The sequence below is a fragment of the Diabrotica undecimpunctata genome, chromosome 3 (genome assembly GCF_040954645.1).
Source record: "Diabrotica undecimpunctata isolate CICGRU chromosome 3, icDiaUnde3, whole genome shotgun sequence".
Lineage (NCBI taxonomy): Eukaryota > Metazoa > Arthropoda > Insecta > Coleoptera > Chrysomelidae > Diabrotica > Diabrotica undecimpunctata.
Window position 1 is genome coordinate 152465868 of NC_092805.1, and position 22438 is coordinate 152488305.

A 22438-nucleotide genomic window follows, 5' to 3' on the forward strand; every position below is an offset into this window, starting at 1 on the left:
TTTGTTTTGCGATTTATCCATGAGGTTTTCAGAATACGTGAGTAATAACCACATTTCGAATGCTTCCAGGTTTTTAATGGAATTGTTTCAGTGTCAGGCCTCAACTCCATACAAAAGGGTGGAGAAAATATAACATCGGAGCATTCATATCCGGAGCATTATGTTGATATTGCGATTGCAGAAAAGTTTTCTTAATTTGTTAAAAGTGGACCATACAATTTTAATGCAAAATCTTATTTCTTTTGTCTGATTAACATCTTCTGTGATCCATGTTCCTAGGTATTTGTAAGATATTTGCTCAATTTTTGTATTACCTAGTATTAGCTTAAGTTTGACAGATATTTTAGGAGCAGTGTTTAACTTTTTAAGATTAACGCAGATGTCCCAAGACTTTGTGGGAGAAATCGGATGGTTTATAGAAAAGAAAATAGCTGCAGGAATTAAAATATTCTTTAGTCGAACAAGGAATAAACCAGGGAATCAAATAGTAGCAATAAAACTAATAAAAGACACCAATTAACATATATTATTACAACATAACATCAAACAAATAACGGAAGGTCCAGGAAATAAATCCAAAGAAGACGTTAAGGAAGACGATACAGAAAAACATTTAGAATCAGAAAAAACCGAAGAAACTGATATAGAGGTCTTAGAACCAGATATGATAGACGATAGTGTGGACACAGATGACCAAAAACACAAAATGGTACAAGTCCAGTGTAAATTAGAAGACAAAGAGACGGAAACTAATCCAGAGATTGAAGTTTAGGTAAAACTTGAAGAAAAAGACAAGTTTTCTAAAGATGTAGTTACAAGTAACTCGAAAAATGCGTTTACAGAAAAAAATGCAATTAAAAAACGCCATTCTTCTGTGAATACCACGAACTTGGTTTTCTTGGTGATGTTATTAAGCGGCTTATTGTTTATTATAAGGTTCTCAGTGATTTTAGCCAACACTTATTCTGAGATGGCTTTACTGTATAAATTAAACAACAATGGTGACAAAATACACCGTTTGCGCACCCCATCGCGAATCTGGATGAACTCAGTCAGTTCATTTTCAACTTTCACTTTCACTGTTTGATTCCATTAAGGGTTACACATAATTCTATCATCTCCGATGTCTATGTTTTTATTTATTGCATTTTTTTAAGCTGATTATGCTGCAAGCTGTCAAATACCTTCTAAAAATCAATAAAAGGTGCATAAACCTACTGATTAATATCTAGGCATTTCTGCTAAAGAGCACTCACTGCAAACAGTGCATACCATGTTCTCAGACCTTTCCTAAATCCCATTTGTGTATTACTTATGCTTACGTCTAATTTTTTATGTATTCTATTGTGAATTATTTTTAAAAACAATATCAAGACATGACTCATTAAGGCTATGGTGCAATGTCCAATGCACTCCTTTGTATTGCTTTTTTGGGAAGCAGTATAAATGTCGATTGAAGCTATTGTTTAGGTATTATATCTGTCCTATATATGGTATTAAATAAATTCAAAAGTAGGTCAATAGATTCAATGTCCACAATTTTGAGTAATTCGATGAGAACTTCATTGATTTATCACTTTTAGCTTGTTTTAATGCATATTAAATTTTTTATATAATATTGGCTGGCCCCCAATTCAAAAAAGTGTCCAAGAGTGCCTAAAGACGGCCATTATTATTTTTCTTAGAGACCTATTGCCTTACTACCAGTTTTACCCAAAATTATTAAGAGACTTAAAAAAGCCCGATTTATGTCCTTTCTCGTAGAAAACAACATTTTATCACAACGTCAGTTCGGCTTTTTATCTAATAAATATACTAGTGATTCTGTTTTCTGTACTACATGAAATCCATCAAGCACTAAACAATAATCCTAACACTGCCACTGTTTCTGTGAAAATGCCAAGGTTTAGAATTGGGTCCTCTACTTTTCCTTATAGATGATATCACTAATTTAAAACTAGATGGAACAATTTGTTCTTTTTGCTGATGATACCAGAACCACCTGGAGGAACTCTAATATTGCAACTCTTCACGTAACTATAACTTCTGATCTACTTAAAATAAAAACATGACAGATAAGACAGTAGCATTATCCTATAAAGGAGCTCTTCAACACTTGTTTCTTAATAACAGCCAGATCAGTATCGTTGATTTTGTAAAATTTCTTGGTATTTTTATGGACAGCAACCTTAAAACGTCCCTTCATATCGATTTTTTAAGTAAAAAACTAGCCTCAGGCTGCTATGTAATAAGATATGTTTCGAAGGTAATCAATTTAGCATCTTCCAGAATAACATATTTTTCTTTGTTCGAGTCTTTACCGTATCGTCGATATATGGTCATCCTGTTTGGGATTCTAGTAGAGCTGCCCAATCTGATGTTATTTTTAAATTACAAAAAGAGCAATACGGTATCTTTTTGGCCTCAGTAGAATAACATACTGCAGAAGCTACTTAAAAAATTACGGAATTTTAACTCTTTCCTCTTTATATATTTAAGAAACTGTTTGCTTGATTCGTAAACAATTAAATGTTTTTCCAGCAGGACCTAATCATGACTACTCTACCAGAAATTCAACCTAGTTTAACATTAACATTACGAGAGTTGGGATGATAAAATAAACAGGACCATGAGATAGGACCAAGAAAATGAAAGATTTATGAAACGGGACCAAGAAAATGAAAGATTTATAAATTAAAAACTCACAAAAATGAAACTTACTGCTAAAAAAAATGTTATTAATAGATTTATGTAGCCAATAAAATTTGTACTTCTAACTAGATTTAATTAAATTACTTTTTGTCGATAAGTAGAAATCATATATTTTGGATTTATTACGTTTTGCTCAGTTGCTCCTCAACTATAGGTAAAGGCGATAAACAATATTTTGCTAAACATTAAAAAGATGATCATGAAGTTCCACAAAAATATCGGGTGTTGAAGTAAGATTTACAAGAAGTGCGAGTTCCAGATGAGTGACACTCAATTCGGATTTCGAAACGGATTGGGAACACCAGCTCTTTTTGCTTTAAATGTGTTAACGCAACGATTCAGAGACATGGATGTAGATGTATATGCATGTTTTTATTGACTATCGAGAAGCATTTGCCTGCGTTATCCATCAAAAGATGATCGAAATTCTGAGAACAACTGGAGTTGACGAACAAGACTTGCGAATTATCTCAGAACTATACTGGCACTAAACGGAAAACATTTGAAATAGAACACACAACATCCTAAGACATACAAATCCGACGAGGAGTGAGACAGAGTTGCGTCTTATCACCGCTACTGTTTAATTTGTATTTGGTGTCTATATTCAGAGAAGCCTTAGACGAGGTCCAAGGCGGAATTAAGATTAACGGAATCAGCATAGACAACATCAGATATGCTGATGATACCGTCTTAATAGCAAGCAACGCACAAGAACTACAAAATAAATTAAATGCGGTAGTTCACCACAGCGAAATGTTCGGTTTACATATAAACGTTTCCAAAACTAAAACTTTAGTATTTTCAAAAACACCAATAAACGTACAGGTGTATGCCAAGGGTCAAATAATAGAACAGGTAAATTTCATAAAATATTTGAGAGCAGATATCAATAGTCAGTGTAATCCAAAAAAAGAAATCTTATCAAGAATCGAACAAGCAAGGAAAACATTCATGAGCATGAAAACATTTTTTACAAGATCAGACCTTAGTCTACAGCTTAGAATCCGAATGATCAGATGTTACGTTTTTTCTTTCTTACTGTATTGCTCTGAAAGTTGGACAATGGACACTGAAATGGAAAAAAGAATAGATGCCTTTGAGATGTATATATACAGACGAATGTTGAGAATTCCATGAGTACAAAGAGGTAATGTTGAGGTACTTCGGCGTATGTGCAAACAAAAAGAATTACTAAGAATAATCAAAGAGAGGAACATGCAATACTGGGGTCATGTGTTGAGAGACGAAAGATATAAATTACTTCAAGTTATACAGGAAGGAAAAATACAGGGCCAAAGATCAGTAGAAAGACGCCAGAACTCGTGGCTGAAAGACCTGAGGAGATTGTTCGACCGCTCATCCGCAAAAATATTTCGGGCAGCAGTTTCCAGAACTCCAATTGCTATTTGGATCGCCAACCTTCGAAAGGAGAGGGCGTCTTGAGAAGAAGAAGTAAGATATGGATTTCTTAAAAGATATGCGTTTAATATAATTGCATATATGAGAAAATAACTAACGTGGTATTAAAAGAATAATAAAAGTAAAATTAATTAAGTCAATATGCGTTAAGGTACTAGAAAAGTTTAAGCTGCTTAAAACATGTGGTAGTGCTTATTTATTAATACGAATACAACACTCTTTTGTTTATAAACAATTACCTTTAAAACCCAGCGAGAAAAGAGAAACAACACAAACTCCAAACCACCTAAATTCTTGCAAAGCAACCTTAATTATGTTTATTTGTTCATCAGAAGATAATCACAGTTATTAAGTTCAAAAAATCACACGCCGTTTATTATCGTGAACAAAAAATGAAATTTCATTCCCATTTAGTCAACCGATTACGATTTCTTAAGACATATGCATCACAGGCGTTTCACCGTATAAAGATGAATAATCAAGGGATTATAATATACTTTCTATAACTATAATTTAGAGACAAAAAGTCATAGTTATGCCAAGTTTATTACATATTTAATATTTTTTTGTGAAAGACCATCGGCATAACATAAGGAACCTTCCGGTCAATAAAAAAATTACCATAAACACTATAAAATTATACAAGGTGACAGACACAATTATAAAATAATTTAGATGTAACGGCTAGAGAAAGAAAAAAATATTTTAAAACACTAAATGACAACACGAGATTCGTTATTAACGGTGTTAACTTCATAATTAGAAAAGATAATAAATAAGTTGGTAAACACACGAAAGTATCGCTATAGCGAGATCATTGTTTCTAAAAAAGAAAATATTTTATTATTTTAGAACTATTTTCAGTGAAGGTATAAGTTTTGAACTACAAGAACAACAATAACTCTCATTTCTACTGGATGAAAATATTCCAGCAGTTGACAGAAGTTCATCCAGACTGTAGGCTTTAGTTTTAACAATATATACGTACAGTCCGTTAAGTTTTAAATTAGTTATATACACTATAAATGGCAACATTGTGCACCGTCGACTTTCCACGATCCTCCGTTGCCCTGTCGCCAATAATTTGTCATTATACAGTGGTTGGTTAAAGCAATAAGAGCGTAGATTTTTAATTTATTTTTTTAAATAACATGTCTGTTTATACGCCGGCAGAAAAGGTTCAAATAATAAAATGTCTGATGGTAATTCTGGACAACAGTGTGCAGATTTATTTTCTGTGTTGTTTTAAGGGAAGACCAATTCCTTGCGTACAGCTCATAATATTGTAAAAAATTTTGAGAGTTGTTATTGCCTCAAAAATTGCAGAAAATGTCACGCTCAAGAAGTGTCATCAGAAAAAGTTGAGAAAAGAGAATACCGGGATACACAAATTTGTGCAACAATCGCGGTAGGTTCAACATGTTCAAGTACAAGCGTTGCTAGAGAGTTATATGTTAGCAATGTTACTGTATCAAAAGTATGGAAAAAGTACGGTTATACGAATTTTAAATATTCGAAAACGCAGCGTCTTTATCCAGACGACTACTTTCGAAGAATGGAGTTTTGTGAATCTTTAATAACTAAGGCCAATGATGAACCCAATTTTATTAAAAACATATTATTTACTGATGAATCTTCCGTTTCGTTAGTGAGGAGACACAATCCTTCCATTACCAGGTATTGGGCGAGAGAAAACGAGCACAGAAGTGTTGTTTACCCAACTCAACTTCCTCAAAAACTTAAAGTCTCGACTAACTTTTAGAAGACCACATAATAGGTTCATTTTTTATTGAGAGCAACTTAAAAAGTAGAGTATACCTTGATTTGTTACAGAATCATGTTCTTCTTGCTATTCTCAATATTCCTGATGTAAATCTGGAGACCTTAACTGAAGGATCACTGAAGAGACTCGAGGCATTTGAGATGTGGTGCTATAGGCACATGTTGAGGATTTCCTGGATAGACAGAGTTACCAACGAAGAAGGACTACATAGAATGTGTAAAGAGCGCGAACTAGTCGTAACCATAAAAAGTCGCAAACTAGAATACCTGGGCCATATAATGCGCAATGAACAACGGTATGACCTACTTCGGACCATACTTCAAGGTAAAATGCATGGGAAAAGAGGTCCAGGACGAAGAAAAATATCCTGGCTGCATAACCTGCGAAAATGGTTTAACTTAACCACTACCGGACTTTTCAGGGCAGCAGTCAACAAAGTCAGAATAGTCATGTTAGTGTCCAACATCCGTAACGGATAGGCACCATAAGAAGAAGAAATCTGGAGAAAGTTTGGTTCCATCAAGACGGTTGTTCAGTTTACAACGTTCGAATAATTAGGGAGTACTTAAACAATACTTTTTCGAATCGAGTTATCAGTAGAACAGGCGATATTAAGTGGCTTTAAAAAGCATCTAGCAATAGTATTCATTATTTACTATAATGGCAGCAGCCAAATTAAAAAGATCAAAGATAATCAAATGTCCCCTTTGAAATAAAAAATATCCTAAATAATTGTACTAGTCAAAAAGCTCCTTATGAACCCTGCTTTTTCTGGAATCATTTTAGTCTCCGCGGCCCAATTCAGTACCAATCTTTCTAATGTCTTCAAAAGGTGATTAGCATGCCCCGGAAACTTATATGAATGACCTTGGAACCCAGTCAGATAATAAAGAGAAATGACAGCCTATCTCGCTCACGAAGACTTTAACCAATCATTTATTTTAACACTATCTGGGGGTGTCACAAATAAAATAATCAATGAAGCTTAATTTCGCAATGTATATTGTGTCAAAAATCTTCTGTTGGTTTACAGGTTTCAGTTTTATTTTATTATCTTTACCTTTCGTTTGTATTTATTCTTAGTAATTTTCATTTAAGTTGGTTACCTGGTTCTTAAAATATAGTTTTAGTTACCTATTGTGGGATTGTGGGAAAGAATTTTTGTGTTATGCTAGTAAAAACATAGTGAATTATTGTTTTGTACCGTTGTGTACAAATCATGAAAAAATTACAAAAATGCATAGGATTCCAGCAAATTTGGATTACCCAATTTAATAATCAGAAATAAGCCATTAGAAATGTCATTTCCAGTAACAAATGGTGTGAATTATTTTTAAAAGATTGTTTGAATAATAGCTCCCAGTAGAAGCATCAATTTTAAAAATTTTCAGGAAGCAAACAATAATAGTATTTAACATTTGTTTCTTCAAATTATAAATGTAATAATATTATTAATTAGTTTATAACTGTTTTATCTTAAATAACAAATAAATACACGTATATCTAGAAAAAATTGTGTTTTTTTTTATATATCCTTTTATTTTTTAATAATATATGTGAGATTATTTTATCGGAAAATAATAATACATTTTCAATTTTCCAGTTAATTTTAATTAGTAACGAAATAGCCCGCAAGAGGCGCTAAATCGTATGGAGAAAGTGGTGTCCATTTGAATTTCCCGCCAAATGTTGATTAGTAATGACTCCACTAGCAAATGGTGCTAACAGACGACATTTATACATTGAGTTGCCTATCTATCTGTATATACTATATTATTTATCTATGGGTGATTATAAAATGAGGCGAATTTAAAACTCTTTGTACTGGTTAGATCTTTCCTTGATTTGAAAAGGGTCACTCTCGTTTTCCTCCAGATTTTGGGGATTTGTAATGAACGGATGCAGCAGTTCATCATTCGTACAAACACATCTACGGTTATTGGTACAAATAGAACATCCCTTTGTCAATATTTCGTTGGATTCTCACCCTGTTTGATCGTTGGCAACATTCCGAATGAACCTCCAGGCACGTCTGCTGTGTTTTGTTTTTTGTTCAGAACAAAAGATATACTGAAATAATACCATTTCCTAAAGTAAAAAGTTTTGGAAATAAATAGAAGCTCTGTTCGAATTTTCGAGTGATGACTATTTCAGGAAAAGGACATTACATGTTAGAACAATCAGGATACGGTCTTAGAATCTTTAAAGTTTTACAGGTAAGAATAATGTATAAGATTTTATAAAAATTTAAAACCAATAAGTCTTATTGGTGTGATAAATTAATTGAAAAAGAAATAGAATAAAAAAGAAAACAATATCACAATTACCTAAGGTCGCAAACGGTGGCCGATAAAATAAAATTTAAAGAAGCCTAAGCTAGAGACTCAAAAATTAATCTGTAAGAAAAAAATTACAAATGGGAGGAAACATATTATAGAATAAATACATATGTCGGAGAAAAAAGAAATATCAATAGTTGAAAGCTATTCAAAACCATAATAAAAGAGTGTAGTATTTTTTTCTCATTCTGTGTATCACAAAAACCTCTATAAGTTCCTATAAACACTTAATGTTTTGCGTTTATAATTTCAAACGAGAAAATATGCTTTGTTCAGACTAGTCAATGATGAATAATTATGTTAAAATGTTTGTTTACATATCGTAGGTCTTTAATTATTATTTTTAATAAGATTTGATTTAGGATTTTCAGATTAAAGGTATATTCTATGCACTAATAAAGTTTTTCATTTTACTGATATAGGTGTACAGATTTTGGATTTATCTACGTCCTCTTGGTCGTTTACTTTTTAAGTTTGGCAATTTTTATTGCTATGTCCTCGACTTTTGTTTTGGATCTTACCCAGTCGTTCCTCTTTTTATCTGACAGTCGTATACCTAACATTGCTCTTTGCTCCTCAAGTATTGGGGTATTTTGCGGTTCTTAAGTATCCAACTAAGTTTTCCAAATCCTGCCCATGCTAGTCTTGCTCTTTTAGTAATTTCCGCTCTTTGGTTCTCTTTGTCAAGTCTCAGGATTTGGCCTAGGTAGATATATTTCTGGATTTGTTCTACCTCACTGCCATTTATAGTTATACGTCTTGGGTCATCTGTGTTTGTCATGATTTTTGTTTTTTTCATATTCATTTTTAGGACGATGTATTGGGAGCTGGCTGCTAGTTCCCCCATCATAATTTGCAGTTCGTCGAATGTGCTCGCTATAATCACTATGTCGTCAGCGAATCTGAGGTGGTTTAACTTGTGTAGTTTTGAAGACGTCTTCTAGGGCTAGGTTGAAAAGCTTTGGTGATATTACGTCTCCTTGTCTCACTCCTCTCTTAATGGGGATGGGATTTGTATTTTCGTCTAGTTGTACTATCATAGTTGCATTTTCATATATATTATGTATTAGTTGCCTATATCTCGAATCTATTCTACAATTATTAATAGCTTGTTCTATGGCCCACATCTCGGTACTATCAAACGCCTTTTCATAGTCGACGAAGGAAAGAAATACGGGTAGTTGGTATTCATTTGCCTTCTCTATCAATGTTCTCATTGTCAGCAGATGGTCTGATGTACTATATCCTTTGCGGAAGCCAGCCTGTTTAACCGGTTGGTAATTGTCCATTTTGTAGGTTAACCGGTTGTTAATAATTCTCATAAATAATTTGTATATCGTTGCTTGACTGAGCAACGATATAGGTCTATAATTCTGTTGATCACATTTGTCCCCTTTTTTGTGTAAGAGTATTACTAGACTCTCGTTTCAGTCTTTAGGGATCTTGCTATTATGGAGACATCTATTAAATAGCTCTGTTAGTACAGGGATTGTTAATGTTACAGTTTAAAAATCTTCTGTAAACAGTCTAGTAAATATAACATTGAAATTTAAATATTTTCTACACAAGATATACTGCAAATTTATATTTAGAAGTATATTATTCCTAATTATTACTCTCTCATGCATAAAGATAGATTATAGTCAAAAGATTAGGACTTCTTAATATATATGAAACATAGTGGTTTCACCGCATAAAATGGCTAATTAGAGGTGATTGATTTACTTTCTACCGTTTTGTTTTTAACAAATTATTATTATTAATATTATTTGTTCTGCTTCAGTAATTATTCTTTCAAATTGTAATCGGGATTTATTATAACTATTTTGTGGCGATAAACATCTGTTAGTTGAGCATCAATAATATTTTAAAAGTTATCATCAAAACTGTAATTTTAGTAAACAAACTAGTGTTCACAAATTATTTTAAAGTCTTCATGTTGCCATATTGCTTTGTTTATGTATGATGTATATATATTTTACATATAACGTACTTGGTTCCTAGTGGGCTACAGTACAGTAGCTAACAGGACAGTCCTTATATTGTCATCGAATGCCATAGTCTGTGGACTAGTACGCATTTCGATGCGCATCGCCCCGCCTCGAATTTTCCAATTGGCTCTTGACCTGGAAATCCCTATTTATAGCTCGAACAGCGCATTTAAATATTGGCGATTTTCAGGTCAGCAAGTCAGTCCTTCACGGGCTCTCCGAGAGCTTAGTGCTCTCGGGCCTCTGCTTCCTGCATTTATTTTCCATACTCTGTGGCTGAGAATTGTTTCAACTTAACTTGGTGTTTTATTTCGACGAAGAAATTGTCATGTAAGAAATATCTTGCCTTTTTCAAGGCAAGACACCGAAATATTTACGTCCATAACCTGAAAATGGACTTAAGTAAAGGAGGTCCCGACGTTTACTCCGAAGCCCTCTACAGAGCACCCGGGGATATCAGAAGGTGGTTAGACCCTTATTTGTTCCGGCGAGGTGACATGGCGCCCGACAACGTGGTTAAAATCCGAATCCACGACCCAGCTCGAATTCACAGAAGGCAACACATCATTGACTTCAACATGGGTTGAAGTCAAGACAAGAATGGGGAGAACCACGTAGTGTTAGAAAGCAATAATCTAACACTCCGACATCGAGACCTTCTGCAGACCTGATGCCTTCGACGTGCAGACACCTTTGACGAGCCAGGCTTATTCGAAGTTAGAACCCCCAGATGCCGATGGAAGTCCCGGAGTAGACCCAGTCATCGCCCCCTATCGAAAGTGGTTGGACGACCACGTAGGCTTCGGCACACTGGTACCCTACGAAACCCCGTTGGATATGGCAGATGGGATCCGGACGACCGGGAAGAAGACGAACCCGTTGGAGGAGTTGGCACGCCGACCGAGGATGGACCTGTGGGAGCTTGAGATGCCGTCATCACCACCGACCTCCCCCCGTAAGTTGTGTGAATTATTTTGAATATTTTATGAACAATTTTACTTATATTTTTATGCATATTTTCTTGTGTATTTTCACATGTATCTTTTATTGTATTTTTATTCAATAAATATTTTTCCCAGCCGCAGAGTCTCCAGAGGAGGGGGGATGTCATCGAATGCCATAGTCTGTGGACTAGTACGCACTTCGATGCGCATCGCCCCGCCTCGAATTTTCCAATTGGCTCTTGACCTGGAAATCCCTATTTATCGCTCGAACAGCGCATTTAAATATTGGCGATTTTCAGGTCAGCAAGTCAGTCCTTCACGGGCTCTCCTAGAGCTTAGTGCTCTCGGGCCTCTGCTTCCTGCATTTATTTTCCATACTCTGTGGCTGAGAATTGTTTCAACTTAACTTGGTGTTTTATTTAGACGAAGAAATTATCATGTAAGAAATATCTTGCCTTTTTCAAGGCAAGACACAGAAATATTTACGTCCATAACCTGAAAATGGACTTAAGTAAAGGAGCTCCCGACGTTTACTCCGAAGCCCTCTACAGAGCACCCGGGGATATCAGAAGGTGGTTAGACCCTTATTTGTTCCGCCGAGGTGACAATATCAGATTTGTGATGTGTAAGAAAAATTTAAGCAAATACGGAGTACTATTAATTGTATTTTACGATTATTGATTCGAATGATTATTTCAGAAAAAAGGGTCTTACATGTTAGAACAAGCAGGATACGGTCTTAGAATCTTAAAAGTCTTACAGGTAAGAGTATGTATGAGATTTTATCGAAATTTAAGATGTTTTAAAAACGTTTAAAACAAGAAAGCATACGGAAATTATATCAATATTGGTTAAATATAAATCCAATGGAACTAAATTTGGGAGTATAGCAGAACAATACAAAAAATATACTCAGTGACATTAGAAGTGTTACACCCAGAAAGATTTACATTAAGAATGAAGCGATAACGTTGTCAATAATTTTTATTAACAAGTAATAAAATAATTACTATTTAAATGGAATTAAGCCACAATTAAAGGTTAAAATACGTTAATTGACGTTTCAATTTCTACTTCGGAAATCGTTCTCAAAATACAAACATTAGTAAATTTACTAATGTTTGTATTTTGAGAACGATTTCCGAAGTGGAAATTGAAACGTCAATAAACGTATTTTAACCTTTAATTGTGGCTTATTCCCATTTAAATGGTAATTAATTTAAAATGCCACAATAAAATAGCTTCAGAACGATATTAAGTAATAAAATAAATTAATAATGGGTTTGGCGACCCCGTAGCTGAATACACTCCTGTATATGTCTAGGCATTGATAAAATGAGATGATCGATGTCTACTTGTGGCACCTCGTTCCAAGCAACTTGAACTTTATGTATTAACTGTGCCAGAGTGGGTAAAGAATAGTGCAAAGTGGACAATCTCCGTCCCATCATATCCCATAAATGTTCGATAGGATTTAAATCCGGAGGACGGAGCGGCCACGGCAAAACATTAAACTAAGCTTCTTGGAGAAAGTCCATAGTTTAACGAGCAATATGGGGACGCGCGATTTCTTGCCGAAAAAGGACGTCATATTGCCTCGAATAAACACAAGTGCTGATCGGCTACCATAGATGGGTCTGGCATTAGGCCACTCAAGTATCATTAATTCCATGTGTCCGTGTCAGGTAAGGATGTATACTGTCTCGATAACTATTTAATATCTACGGAGAACCTATTATGAGGAGAGAGCTTAAAGCATGGGAAAAAGATATCTCAATAAGTGATCGAAAAATAAAGAATCTACATTTTGCCGATGATATAGCCCTCCTTGCCAACAACCTAAGCGACCTAATTGATATGACATGGCTAGTTGAAAACGAAAGTAAAAGTTTGGTCTGGAATTTAATATAGCGAAAAAAAAAACATTATAGAGGATAGGCAACACAATAATCATCCACATATAACCAAAATTTCCCATTTGTTGTTGTCAACCCATTCTTGTAACTTCAATCATTGATGGCAAATCAGCTCTAGGACGCCCCAGAAGGACATAAAACGTTGATGTGATCTAGCCAAGATAGCTATGGGAAAGATAATTAAAATATGGAAACACCCAATATATCAAAAACCTTAACAATGAGATTGATCAACCGATAAATATTTCCAGCTAACATATGATAAGCTGGAGAAGAATATTGCAAATTACATGGGTCGACCGTAAAACAAATAATTATATTTTGAAAGAACTAATAATCTATAAGATGCTTTTTGGCAAAATCCAACTACAACAATTAAAATATTTCATGAGACATGTCATGAGGTCAGACATAGACAGTATGGAGAGACTTATCATCAAAGGGAAGGTAGATGCCCGAAGATCATGAGGAAGATCGCCAACGAGATGGAGTGACCAGATCACAGGAAGTTGCAAAAGACCTGTGCATGATGTTATAAAAATGACCTGAAAGAGAAATTTATGGAGACGGACCAAACACGATATTACAACTGTCACTACCCTTCCTTCAGGGGGTCAAAACTGAAGAGAGATCTATACGTAAGACTTTTTGCAGTGGACCATACCGTTCTGCATGTTACAAGTAAAACATACGTGCTTGGTGTTTTCTAGATTAATGAACACAATTTTGTGATCTAACCAACTGTTAGTATTTCTTAAGTATATTATTATTATTGATTTTGAGGTATATGAAAGAGGACTGTGAATATACGAAGACCAATAGTTTATCAATGTAAACAGAACAACTAAAAATAAAGTCAATATCAAAGTAAGCAACTAAAGGTTTAAAGTGTGGATGCTTTTATATACTTCGGTACAAAAATCAATAAAATGAATTCCGTAAGTAATAAATTTAAAACACGTATCATCGATATCAAACGTCCTTCATATGTCACTTTAACATAATTGATATCTAAATTATTAGACACAAAGCTAAAATGATTTTTAGTTATAATTAGGTAAAGTTATGTAAAAAAAAGAGTGCTTACCGTGATTAAATGTAATATTCCTCAAAATGCGATTTTAAGTCCTAAAAATAAAAATGCGTTGTAAGTGTCGTAGAGAATATAAAAAGGCATTAGAAAGAAAGCATAATAATGTAAAATGTAAAATATTTTTATAGTTGTATATTGGTAAAAAGTCCAAAATATGGAGACACATATGCGATACTTTAAAAAAAGAAAATACAAACGGCACATAAAAACAGCCTAAGAGGATCAGTCAACGTACTGAGATATGTAACAGAAAGATTCCTCTTTAGAGAACTACAGAAAATCAGAGTAACTGACACAATAGAAGAAAAAGCTAGGACAAAGTTCGCGGAGATAGAGAACCACCCCAGCCACATATTGCGAAAGATATTGAGGTACGACGCCTTCCACAGATGAAAGTACAAAAGACCCAAACAACAAATATTAGAATAAAATCATAATACTAGAGAGAAAATCAACAATCACACCAAAGAGAAAACAAAACACCAGAGAGAAAATACTTCAAAAAACAACAACAACGCACAATGAAGATAGTTCGTAGCTCATAACCCTCGTGGAAAATCGCAACGTACAGCGTGGACCCAATTAATTTTATGTAGATAATTTATTATATTAATATGCACTAATTCTGATTTTATGTTTCAGGCATCCTACAAAAAAAAATCCAAAAGCAACAGAAAACGGCTTCGGCCACCAAAAAAATCAAAAAACTACTAACAAAAACCGACGTAAGCCACAAAAAAAATATTAACAAAAACCACTAAAAACTCGGGCATGTAGGGCTTAATCCCTTAAGCACGAAGTCGCCAAACTGAGCCTAGCTCAGAGCGGAGACTTGAGGCCCAAGTAAGCAATTTTAGTTCGCGGATAAGCCACATTAAGATAACAGGAATATGTGAATAAGATAACAGGAGTTTTGAATTCGGTTAGGAAACCATGTTGGGGTTCTATTACCCAGAATCTCCACATGAAGAGCATTTGGCTGATAGTTGTGCCCCTATCGCGCATCAGAGTGCTATAGGGGGGAAAGGGATGGTCTGGAGCATTGGAGCGCGGTGGAGTGATTCCTCTTTTTACTCGAGTTAACACACCTCGCTCCAATAAATTGTTACACCCGAACGTAATTCTTAGGAGTGAACATTTCTCACAGGCTGGGTTTAATCAAATTGCTTTCTTGCTTGCAAGCACCACCCACCTGGAGTATGTACCACCCACCTCTGAAATTTGAGATGAAGATTACAATAAGATGCTCCAATAATAGTGGTTTGGTTAGTGATGGTTTCTATAGGGACTTTAAGTCGGCTGACAATGTGAAAATAACTTATTTTTTGTCACAGTTGTGTTGGGATAATTTATTTTTGAGAAAACCGCTAAATCAAATGAATATTATAGAATTATTTATTCCCCCAAAAAAGAATTCGAAACGTGGATTCCCTTCTTGGTTCTCCCCAGAGTTGAAAAACCTAATAGTTGAGAAAAAAAATGTTGGTCGTTTGTGAAGTCACAGAGGGAAAAAGCCTTCTTGTCCGCTGCATTGGGGTATTGTGGTGTTCAATCCAGTCAAGAACCAGATATTGTAAATCTTTTTGCAGAATAGTTTTCTACGGTCTATTCTACTCAAATATGTGACACACCCAGTGACTCAACTTTACCTAGTCTTACTAAATTGGCTGGTTTCAACATAACTATATCTGATATTTATATAAAATTATTAGAACTGGATGTGAAAATAAGGGTCCTGTTCCTGATGATTTTCCTTCCAGCTTCCTCAAGAATTGTTATTTTATATTATTCAGACCTCTTTTTTACATACTTTAACTATCCTTTAATAAGGGTGAACATCCAGAATGCCGAAAAAACAGTTTTTTAACACCTATTTTGAAAACGGGGGATAATTCATTGGCGACTAATTACAGGCCCATTAGTATAATTAGTGTAATAGTGTAATATATAAGAAAAAAATTTTTGAATGTTTTGTATGTGACTATCTTAAAGCTTCACTTGAAAAACAGCTAGTAGACCCACAATTTGGATTTCGAAATAGCAGATTAACTGAATGTAATATACTAGTGTTCCTTAGGACTTCCTTAGCAAGTTCTGGAGCTGTTTTCTTGTGGCATTTTAAAGTAATTACTATTTAAATGGGATAAACCTTTCTACTTCGGAAATCGTTCTCAAAATATAAACATTCACTAATGTGTTAATATGTGATAATGTGATTAATAGTTATTAAGTTACATCACTTTGTATAATAAACAGTAAGTTATTGGTCTATATTTCCACACTTGTATGTTAAGATTTCCTTCAGTTATTACCTATAAATACGAGATTTATTTTACCTGGATCTGGACCTTAAGAATCAAGATTAAACGCAGCAGAATAACTAGTGGTCGACAGTTTTTAGAAGTTTCTGAAAAAGACCAAACGAAAAAAAAAACAAAAATTTGAGCCGCCAGCATAGAAAAATCTAGGTTTTTCTATCTGTGGACATTTGTTTTACTAGATTAAATTTACAATTACACAATTATTCTTTAATTTATTAATGTTTACTACATTTTAGTTGATATTTTTATATGGTAAGTAATTAAACATCATAAACAGTATAACATAACTTGATTTGTTTTGTCTCTTGCATCGATATTTTGTAGTAGAATAGTTTGCATATAAAATTTAAATTGTTTTAATTGTTTAGTATTGATTCATACGATATATATGTACAATAATATGCAATTTTGAACCGGTTATTTGAACCAGTAAATAATAAAAGTGCTTTATTACCCATTGGCATTGACCTTGATTTTTAATGAATTATTTAATTAATCGATACTCTCGTAGTTACCGCAAATAATAACTGTCTCTAAATAATGCCTCATTGATCGCTTGGTGTATAAATTATTTAGATCGGATAGAAAATATCGAAATAAAGTTGACAGTGCAGTTTACATTGTACGTACACAGGAAGCTGAAAACAATAAACAACTTGTTTTTTTTTTTGTTTTGATTTTACTAATTCTGGGTTGTTGTTAAATTTGGGTCTAGGTTTAAAAAATCTTTCAGTTTTTTATCGTTTTGGCTTAGAGTTACCAAGAATACACAAAAATTTTAATTCTTTATATGTTTCTATCTATCTATCTATCTATCTATCTATCTATCTATCTATCTATCTAATTAGCCTTCTTCGGTCCATCTTTGGACATAGACCTCCCCAATCCTTTTCCATTCTTCTCTGTCTGTCGCTATAGTCATCCACCTAGAGCCTACGTGCTCCTTGATATCATCTGCCCATCTCATTTGGGGCCTTCGTCTGCTTTGTTTATATTCCCACGGTCTCCAACTTATAAGAATTTTGTTGCATCGCTCTTCTTTTTGTTTTATATTGTGTCCTGCAAATCTCAATTTCAATTTTGCAACTTCTTGTCTAACATCCCTGATTTTGTTTTTTCTCTTATCCACTCGTTTCTCTTTTTATCCATTAATCTTATGTCCAACATTTGTCTTTCCATTGCTCTTTGGGTTTTTATGATTTTGTCCACGTTTTTGTAAATGTCCACGTTTGGGAACCATAAGTGAGAACAGGGAGTACGCATTGATTGTAAACTTTGGTCTTAAGATGCTGTTTTGTTTTTAAGAATGTAGCTTAGTTTGCCAAATGCCGCCCATGCCAGTCTAACTCGTCTTTTTATCTCTGCTGTTTGGTTTTATATTTTTTTTTTCGTAAAATGTTTTTCAAATTTCATAAAAATCATTTGACATGTCAAATAAACCTGTTTTTTACCCAAAATTGCTCTTTTTGAATATCCTTACTCACCATAACACTCTACAAACTTTATTAAAGCACGTGTGTACACCTTCTAGAGTTCAGATGTTACCAAATTACTTTTTGAACTATAGTTAGATAGTTATTGAATATGTAACTTTGTTTTTCATTTTACCGAAAATGCTCCCAGATAGACATTCATTGTACTTCCCTATGAATTTTCATATGAAAGAATGGATTTAACTGTTAACTATTAACATAATCATTCGTAGCGAAGTGAAAAGCCAAACTAAACAAAAAAGTTCATAAAAAACAAATGTAAAAAAAAGTCCAATTATAATTTGGAGGAAGATGACCAGTGATATTAGAGCATTCTATAGAATACTGGATTTAAAACTATGCTGCCAGTAGATCTATTCCTTCCGTTATGTTTACTTGTAACCCCATAGTACATTGTGTGACCCTGTATAGTAAAATTCATAAATTAACTAGTTTAAATTTCCAATTGCCACCGATTTCCCAGAGTAAAATGTAATTAAAAGTGAAAATTGGGATGTAGTTTAATAATGTAAAAACCAAAACAATACTGTTTCAGTCAATTAATTTCAATAATAGTAGCGTAACGGTCACACGAATCCTATTTATACTTTTAACATAACAAATATATTTTCCATTACACAAAGGCTTGTTCATTTATAGCTATTTGTTTTAACGACTTGAAATTTTTATATTTTTATTAGAATATATAATTTTATTACTACAATATAACTGCAAAAATTTAAAGAATTTCTAAAACGATAATCTGGTTATACCGTTTATATTTGCATTCCATTATAATTTAAAGTAGCTATTAACCATAAGTCGCACTTTTAAACACAATTTGGGAGTTAAGGCTTTCAAACGACAAACAGGATAACACCTTACCGTTGTATTAGAACAAAATAGGAACAGAAATCAAGACTCCTGTTATCATTTTACTGTAAAATACGTTACAAGCAAGTCATCTTTACAGATGAACAAAGTTCTTCTATGGAGGAAACTTGTAATAAGCAAAACGATACAGTTTGGTGACGAGGATCGAACATAGGTCATTATCCTGCCGTAAGCAGTCATGGTTTGGTGAGGAGTGTCCAGAGATAGCATGACTTCTTTAAGTTCTTGTGAAAAGGGCATTAAAGCAGCTACTAGAAATTATCTGCGGGACATTTTAATAAATGTAGTGGGGGTTCCAAACTACATTGTGTTGCAAAATAGACCTTTCCACCTGCAGATAAGGTCAAAACTACTCGCTTAAAAGTGGCTTAAAAATTATGTTCTCAAATTCAAACCTCAAACCCAATCTTTATTATTAGTGACCATCGGCCATCAGCAAGTCCAAACCTTACTCCACTTGACTAAAAATTGTGATCAGTTTTAGAAGGCATGATCTATACAAGACCTCATCATAATCTGGAGTTACAGAAGCAAGCGCTGGTAGAAGCTGTGGACAATTTTCCTCTAGATTTTATTCGTATAGAAATCGATGAATGGCCTTATAGACTTTGATGCTGCATTCATGCAAATGGTGGCTATTTTAAAGTTTTATATTATATAAGTAATAAATTATGCAAATTTTTATTTAATAAAACAAGTAGTTTGAATTTTTTTAGTTAAATACCTTCTATTAATATTTATAGCACAACTGGTGCATCTATCATCGTCATATTTTAGGTTTCTGTATCCATTAAATTTCTTCTTCTAAATTTTGTCGGTCTTGAGATTTCTGCAGCCAATTCCCAGCAAATATTTTGACGTCGTCTATCCATCGTCTGTCTCTTTTGTCTGCTCTATCTGCTCTTGATCTTCACACTGTAATTTTTGGGTCCATTGAGCGGTATTCACTCTGGCTACATGGCTTCCCTAGTTCCACGTTAAGCATGCTATGCGCTCTATGACATTGTGACGCCTGTCCTTCTCCTTATTTCTTCGTTTATAACCCTGTTTCTGAGTCAGTCCAAGTAACGGCCATTTCATTCTTCTTTGTTCACTCTATGTTTGATTGCTGTGGTTTCTCAAGTTTGGTTGCTGTAGCCTGGGCAAAAGAAAGTATTTCAAAGCCGTAAGTCATGACTGGAAGCGCACATCGATCGAACGTCTTCTCTTTCAAATAATTTGGCATGATGCTCTTGAGGGTGTCTGATAGAGCTTCATATACGGCCCATGCTAAAGTGATTTTCTTTGCAGTTCAACGGTTTGATTTTTCCTCGAAATGTGAATTTCACGACCTAAGTATTTGTATTTGTGAATTAATGCTATTTTGTTGCAGTCGACTTTTGGATTTTTGCTTGGTACCAGATCTATCATCTATTGCGTCTTTTCACATTTTATGTTCAAACCAATTTCCTTACTGGCGAGATCTTACTTAGTTCCAATCTCTTTTAAGTTATTTGTTATTAGAATTATGTCGTCCTTAAATCGAACGTACATTTTGCTGTCGATATTTATTCCTTTGATGTCCCACTCTAACTGTTTGAAAGCATGTTCCGAAACTGCCGTAAAGAGTAAGAGTAAATAAATACATTTTGTGGATTTATATTGCTGTAATATCGATTCATATAAAACAAATTCTAAACATAATAGACATAATAGACTAAATATTTTTACTGTATGGGTTCATTGACAATGCCTTTTCGCTAACTAGAGTGACAGATACACTGCAAGGTCCTACATGTGTAGGACCTTGATAATGCTTTTGACGATACCACAAAAAAAAACAGATTTTTTGGATCTGACGTCATGCCAAAGTTTATTACAGTAACTGATCCAATCATTTTACTTCTTACACATCTAGTAAATCTTATTTTGATAAATTTGATTATTTTATTTTATTTGAGGATACTGTATGCAAATTTTGCCTTTTTATTAGTCCATGTAATCCGATGTCTAACTTTTTCAGTGGCCTTATGGTCGATTTCACATATTTGTTTAAAAATTTCTTGGCGTTATAAGGGAAGAGAATGCTGGTGCACAGGAAGAGAATACTAGTACACATAAGAAGCTTGTAGGAAGAGATTATAGGAAGAGAATAATGGTAAGCATAATTTGTTAAAATTCTTCAATACATCTAGCGTTAGTCTTAGAAAAATTTTGTGTACTTCACTGAAAGTCTAAGAATAACGCAGTAACTTCATCACAATTTCTTGAAATTCGTTGTCTACGATTTTGAAACTATACTACAGTTTAATACCGTATATATTTACTTAAGTAATTTATATTTTTAACTTGGTTAGCTGATTTCTAGTAGTAGATTAGTGTACCTTTAGGTCATAATTTCTAATTTTGTAATTCTCGAAAAGGTAACAACCAAATGTATAAAGAGCATCTCATTTCCGGCAAGAAAATTTCCAGTAATTATTTACGAATACCCATTATTTTAGTTTAAACATAGAAATTAAGCAAAATGTTTACAATAATGTAGATTATAATACGAATATGGAATGCATACAATCTACTTAAAATCATGGAAGTAAGCGGGACCAATTATTACTATTCGGTAGCATTGATTATTTTAATAACCTCGTTTTATATATTGCTTATTAATATTTATGTAATTATAAATAAATACTGATACCAATTAGAAATGACTGGAAGTTGTTGACTGAAAAAATTTTAGTTCATTTTGCTCGTTACATTAGTGGGATTATCGTTATTCATGTTTATGCGGCTTATATCAATTAAATCATTAAATTTTAACTAGAGATACCAGACTTACGCAGTCTAATCAAGAACTACTGGGATCCGACCAACGCGAATTAGTTTAAATATGTCTGAACAGAAGGTTTGAAAGTTTCAGCTAGATTTTGACCAGAGCACTGTTGACGCTGTAATCTGAAATGGGATAAACTGTATTCATTGGAAAAGAAAGGGTTGCTAGTAGTACAAAAAAAGCACATTGAGTTGTCAAGCTTTATTTGAATTAGTTGTTAAAAATTCTACTATTTTTTTAGATCGATAAACTTTACTGTCAAAGAGATTTTGTATAGACTATAGGATCTATAATTAAACGCTTTTTATCTGTATATATAGCGCACGTTATTGAGGACGATTGCCTGAAAGACGTTGTTCTTAAATAAATATAAGACAATGACGCCATCAGTCCAAAATCCACACCAACCATTGACTTTCACGGGATGCAATGGACGCTCTTGGATCTCATCTGGATTGTTATCGTCCATTTCGACAATGTTGTTTGTTGACTGAAATATTAATCAAAAAATGGGCCCCATCGCTGAAGACAATTTTTGATAAAAATCGTGGGTCAGTTCCCAACTGCTTCAGAGCCCATTAAACAAACGTACGTCGTTGTCTATGACCATTTACGTTCAGCTTATCATCATCTTTGGCTCGATAATCCTCTGTGGATCCTGGCCTGCTCTAAGACTAGCCGCCATTATGTTCGGTTTCTTCTGATCTTTAGTATCCCTAAGTCGGTCTTAACGTCATCT

General features: G+C 33.8%; 1 protein-coding gene across 2 annotated transcripts in view; it reads right to left on the bottom strand.

Moving 5' to 3' along the window:
* The window catches only part of Gld (Glucose dehydrogenase), a 149578-nt gene that overhangs the window by 62538 nt on the left and 64602 nt on the right, over window positions 1–22438 (bottom strand). Inside the window, exon 2 of one of the 2 annotated variants that reach the window (XM_072527193.1) lies at window positions 14195–14235. The exons of the other annotated variant lie outside the window; for it this stretch is intronic. The gene's annotated coding sequence lies outside the window, so the exon portion shown is untranslated. The remainder of the gene's footprint in view (window positions 1–14194; window positions 14236–22438) is intronic. 2 annotated transcript variants of the gene reach the window in all.